The following is a 6,311-nucleotide window of genomic DNA, read 5'->3' on the forward strand; positions in this document are numbered from 1 at the left end:
CCTACCAGTCTCACTTAGGATCTCAACTGGGACTACTGCTTCCATCCCAAAGGTTAGTCTGAATGGTATTTCTCCGATCATTTCTTATGGAGTCGTGTGATATGTCCATAGCACATTAGGCAGCTCATCTGCCCACAACTCTTTCTCCTTCTCTAATGTGGTCTTCAGATCCCAGAGAATGACTCGATTTGTCACTTCGGCTTGCTCGTTCGATTGAGGGTGGACGACTGAGGTTAGTCTATGATCGATGTGATAACTTGCACAAAAGGTCTTAAAACTATGATTATCAAACTACCTACCATTATCCATCACCAATACCCTGGGTAATCCGAACCGGCATATTACATTTTTTCCAGAGAAAGCCTTGTACTTTTCCTATCGTGATGGTGGCCAATGGCTCCACTTCCACCTATTTAGTGAAGTAGTCGATGGCGACAAGCAAAAACTTCCTCTGTCCTTTGGCCATGGGCAAAGGTCCTAGAATGTCCATTCCCCGCTGAAAAAATGGGCACACCCCAAATATGGCTGCCTGCTGTTTGGCTAGGACATGGATCAAATTCTTGTTACGCTGACACGTGTCACATTTTTGTACCAACTCTTTGACATCCTCTTTCATAGTTGGCCAATAGTGGCCCTGTCGTAGAATTTTGAAGGCAAGGGATTTTGCTCCTTGGTGGTTACCGCAGGTCTCGGCATGTACCTCAAACAGTATCTCTTCGACTTCGACGGGGCGTATGCATTTCAAATATGACATGGTAAAACCCCGCTTGTACAACAGCCCATCGATGATGGTAAATAAAGCTGTTCGAGCTTTCAATCTCCTCGCATCTAGGGGGTCTTCAGACACCTTATCTTTTGCTAAATATTTGATTATCGGATTCATCCAACTTTCCTCGTGTTCAATATTCTTCACCTCAGCCCAACGCTGAATGCTAGGTTGTTGTATGACTTGCACACTCACTGTCCAAGGTAAGTTTTTTAGGTTGGCCGATGCGAGCTTTGCTAGTGCATCTGTGAGCTCATTATCTCTTCGCGAGACCTTCGTCATCTTAAAGCTTGCGATCCCTCTTTGCAAATCCCTTACTTTCATTAGGTATGCTGCCATCCTCTCATCCTTTGCTTCGTACTCTCCTAATACCCGCCCTACTATTAGCTGTGAGTCACTGCATACCTCCACTAAAGTCACTCCCAGCCTTGTTTCCAAACCCATGCCTGTGATGACTACCATATACTCAGCGTCATTGTTGGTAGCAGCGAACTCAAAGCCTAGCGAGTATTTCAATTCTTCAGAGTCTCTGGTCCGATCATTATGATTCTTGCTCTTGATCCCTCTGCATTCGAAGAACCATCTATAAAGATTTTCCAATCTGCCTTCTGCCCTTCTGGGGGCTCTGTCGGGATGGTGAGCTCAGCAATGAAATCTGCCAAAGCCTGTGCTTTGATGGCCATCCTGGGCCAAAATTCAATGTCAAACTCACTTATTTCGATCATCCATTTCTGTAGCCTCCCGGAGGTTTCTGATCGATGTAGGATCTACTTAATTGGTTGGTCAGTCATTACTTGCACCGTATGGAATTGAAAGTAAGGTCTAAGCTTCATCGTTGCAATAATCAACGCGAGCACTAGCTGTTCGGCTAGACTGTATCTTGTCTCTAGGCCTTTGAGGACCTGACTGACGTAATAGATCTAGTTTTGTGCCTTTTGGAGTTCTTTCACAAGAACAGTGCTAACTGGCCGTGGTAACACCGCGAGATAGAGATACAGTATGTTACCCGGGCATGGGCTGGTCAGAATAGGAGGCTGCTATATTGACTTTTTTTAAGGATTCTAGTGATTCTTCACACTCTTGAATCCTCTCGAAATTGGTGAAGCCCTCTATGGCATTAAAGAAGTGGTAGCACTTATCCACCGCCCGACTCATGAAGCGATTAAGGGCCGCCACGCGCCCTGTCAGCCGCTGAACCTCCTTCTTACTAGTGGGGCTCTTCGTTTCTAGTATCGCCTGTATTTTGTCAGGGTTTACCTCAATTCCTCTTCGGGTGATCATGAAGCCTAGCAACTTTCCACTTGTAGTACCGAAGACACACTTCTCCGAGTTGAACTTCAAGTTATTATGTCAGGCCACATCAAATACTTTCTATAGACAAGCCACATGGTCGATAGCCTTGACACTTTTTACTACCATGTCATCGACGTAGGCTTCTATGACATTTCTGATCAGCTCCAGAAAGACTCTATTAACCATCCTTTGGTAGGTTGTTCTTATATTTTTGAGGCTGAACGGCATGGCCATGTAACAATATGTCCTAGAATCTGTGATAAATGATGTCTTCTCCTGGTTGAGCTCAGCCATAGAGGTTTACTGGTGCCCGAAAAATGCATCTAGGAAGCTAAGTATTTCATGACCTGACATGGCGTCGACCAGGTGGTTTATCCGGAGGAGTGGGTATGAGTCCTTTGGGCATGCTTTGTTGAGCCTAGTGTAATCTAAACACATGCGCCATTCTCATTTGACTTCTTAACTAACATGATGTTGGCCAACCACTCAGGGTACTACACCTCCCAAATGAAACCAGCTTGCAGTAGCTTTTCCACCTCTGCTTTTGCCACTTTCTGCCTTTCGAGGGCGGGGTTACTCTTTTTTTGCTTCACTAGTTTAGCTCCGAGGAGGACGCCGAGGCGATGTTGAGCGATGGTTGGGTTGATCCCAATAATGTCGTTCAGGCTCCACGCAAAAACATCTAGGTCCTCTGCCAAGCACCTTACCAACTTTTCTTTTCTATCAGATTCCAAACCGACCTCGATGCTAAACTCTCGTCTTTCTGATACAAAGATCCTTTCAATCATGTCAAGTGGTTCGATCCGCCATTCGGAGGTTCAACCTCTAACATCATGATCGATGGTGCTCCATTCACTAATATATTGTTGACATAGCATTTCCTGGATGCTTGCTGGTCCCCTCGCACACACCCGACTCCCTTGCTGGTTGGGAATTTCATGACCTGGTAATAGGTCGAGGGGATGGCTCCAACGGCATTTAGCAATGACCGACCGTAGATCGCATTATAGGCCATGTGAGTTTTTACAACTAAGAAGCTTGCCACAATCACCACAGCGATCGAATATGTATTGAGCGTGACAGAGAGTTCCACGGTCTCTTCCGAAATTATCGTAGTCCCTCAAAAGCCCTTAGGGAGGTGGTTACTATTTTCAACTTGTCAGGGGAGATCTTTAAGCCCAAAAAAGCATCCCATGTATATACTTTTGCAGTACTTTCCCCATCAACCAGCACCCTCTTGACGTCGAAATCAGCTATGTCACCTACTATCACCAACGCATCGTCATGGGAGTGTGCTACGCCTACCAAATCCTCCTCGCCAAAAGTGATGTTCTGACTAAACCTCGCTTTCCTTTGGATGGAACAGACCTCAAGAGAACGTGCGTAGCTTTTCCTTGTCGAGTTTGATTCTCCGCCTCTTGCTATTCCCTCTGCAATCATGTTTATCACTCCCGCCCTAGGCGGGGGGCAGTCCTCCACTTTTTGTTTACCCCAGTTATTCTTCATATATTTTCCCAAGAGCCCTCGTCTCAAGAGGCACTCGATCTCCTCCTTCAGCTGCAGGCACTTTTTCGTATCGTACCCGTGATCCTTGTGGAAATGACAGTATTATCCTTGGTTTTTCTTGTAGGGTGGCGTTGCCATGGGCCTCGGCCATTCAAGCTCCTTCACATCTCATATCTCCATCAATGGCTTTACGCGCAGGGTGTTTAAAAAGGTAAACATTCTGGGCTCCTCCTGTTTTTGCCAAACTTGTCGGTCTGTGATGGTTCCCTTACCCATCTGCTCACTCTTTGGCTTATTTTTGTTGGCAGATCTCAGGTCGTCTCCCACCTTTCGCTTGTGACTTTCCATTTCCCATCCTTCTCTGAGATGTTTTGTGACCTTCTTCGCTTCTTTAGCATCAACATACTTGTCTCCCTTTTTCAATAGGTCGTGCATTGACTCTGGGAGATTCTTGGAAAGTGACATTTTGAAGGCCCGATTCCGAGTTCCGTTCATCAACGCAGTCACCACTACTGACATTTGAAGATCCTCTATTCCAAGGGTCACTCGGCTGAATCTGGCCAGATACTCTTACAGAGACTCGTCCTTCTCTTGGATCACCTGTATCAGCCCGATGGCCGTCTTTTTCTTTCTTTTACTACTGAAAAAGTAGGCCACAATGCTCCTAGAAAGTTCATGATCTCCTCCATCCTCCGTTCCAGATCCGCCATAGGTGGGTTAGGCTGTACAACTGTAACCCCTGGAGCCCCCGAGCTTGCAGTTATCAGTTGGATGACAGGCGGAGTTTCTATGTGCGCCTCCTGGGGTAGCGGCGCGACTTTCATCGAATGCGGTGGGAGGGTGGCTCCCCACGTTTAATTCTATAAGAGGGTCATCATAGCCACTAGCTAGGTCTCCAGGGTGCTGAATTGGCTTTGTGTCACATACTGTGACGGCGGTGGCGGGTTGGGGCCCCTAGTGACTGATTTCGACTCCGTCTTTGCCGTTGCTGCTCTAAAGCGCGTGTCACTTCTTGTTCGTCTTCTTAATATGGCTTTGGTGTTCAATGGAAGAAACTTCCCAAAGACGACGCCAATGAAATGGTGGTGGAATAATACCTCCTAATCTACCTGGTGGTCGGTGGCATTCTTACTACTCCGACGAGCGTGTATAACCTGAAAAGTGAGGGCAGGGCTTTCTCCCTCGTTTTACCTCCGGAATGAGAATCAGTATATGCGTCAAGAGAAATAAGGATGGAATTCAAATAGCTAAAAATGTCCAAAATCCCCTTGCCTGTGTCGCCTTCGGGGGTATTTATAGGTGCTGGAAGCCGAGTGAGCGCCAGGCGATCGTGGTGCCGCGTGTCCCAAGTTGGCTTCTCCACTAACCCACGTTCTCCTGGGGGATCTCTAACTTTCCTCCTGGCGGTTGTGCCTATAATAACCATCATGGAGCTTTGTCAATTTACCTGAGATTTTTGACTAAGTGTTGGGGTGGCCACATAAGTCACTTCCGAGAGGTCATGGTCTCGCGTAGAGGTAGAGCACCCCCAGGAGGTCCTAGCCTCGCGTAAAGGAGAGCACCCTTGGGGGGTCGATGTCTTCGCATCAACGTATAGTGACCCGCCTTGTTCGTCATTGGGGGTGGTTCTCTAGGCTAACTTATATCAGTTGGGTTGGAGCAATATTTAAAGAAGAAAGAACGTTTTTGAAAAAATTACGAAAGAGGACTCTAAGTCGCATATCCATCGAAAATTTGTGGGTAGCTATGCAATCTGGAGGTGGATGGCACTCTGTTTGAAATTGATAAAGACATAAGAACACTATATCAACAAAAACATTAAATCGAGCCCTGATTTTCAGATAAATCTTGTTCACTAAGATTGGCAGAAGTCCTTGAAGCTTCAAAAGTCTCCGTATCACTCTAGGGTTAGAGGACATATGCAAAGGGTCGCCTACTCCACTGTGTGTCCTAATACTAGGTCAAAAACCACTCGATTGTCTAAAAAGTGTTGGGTTAATACATATACCCAAATGAGTAACTACTCGATAAGGGAGCACGTCAATACACATCACTTCTAGACAAGAGGAAGAATTGCTGGGAGTATCGCTCTTATAGATGGAAGTAATAGAGTCAGAATCACAAGAAACATCCTTAGAATTAGTTTGAGAAGACCTTGCTAAAGAAAAAATGATAAGAGGCCACATATGAAATCCTAAGGAAAATAAGGAATATAAAACCTAGCAAAGTAAAGAATGTCGACCTGGGTAATAAAATATTTATAGGTTTTGACGAAAGGGGTAAAATCTTTGAAATTATGTCAATAAGCCTTACCAACCATTGAAGATGTACGAATAGTTGATCAAATCCCGAGACAAGTGGGCCACTAACTTGAAAAGGCGCAAAAGGCCCACAACACTAAACAATTAAAGTCCTAAATTTAATATTAATAAAATTGGACTTTGGGGACTATTTGTTAAATTTCATGACTCAACCTGCGAACTAGGCTGAGTCTGCAAAGCTTTTGATCAAGTAGCGCGATAGAAGTATAAACGGTCAGCACCAGCTTAGCGAACATTTTCTTTATCCTGACTGGCTTACATTTTCTTTATCCTGACTGGCTACAAGCTGCATATGGGCCAACAAATAAAACGAGGTATTAATAACAGAATCGATTATAAGGCCACCAATATGGATCCGTCATTTGTCATATTCCTTAAATGATCGAATTGCGTCAAAGTTCGGAAGGAAATCTATAAATATCTAC

This window comes from Olea europaea, chromosome 2 (assembly GCF_002742605.1).
Source record: "Olea europaea var. sylvestris chromosome 2, O_europaea_v1, whole genome shotgun sequence".
NCBI lineage: Eukaryota > Viridiplantae > Streptophyta > Magnoliopsida > Lamiales > Oleaceae > Olea > Olea europaea.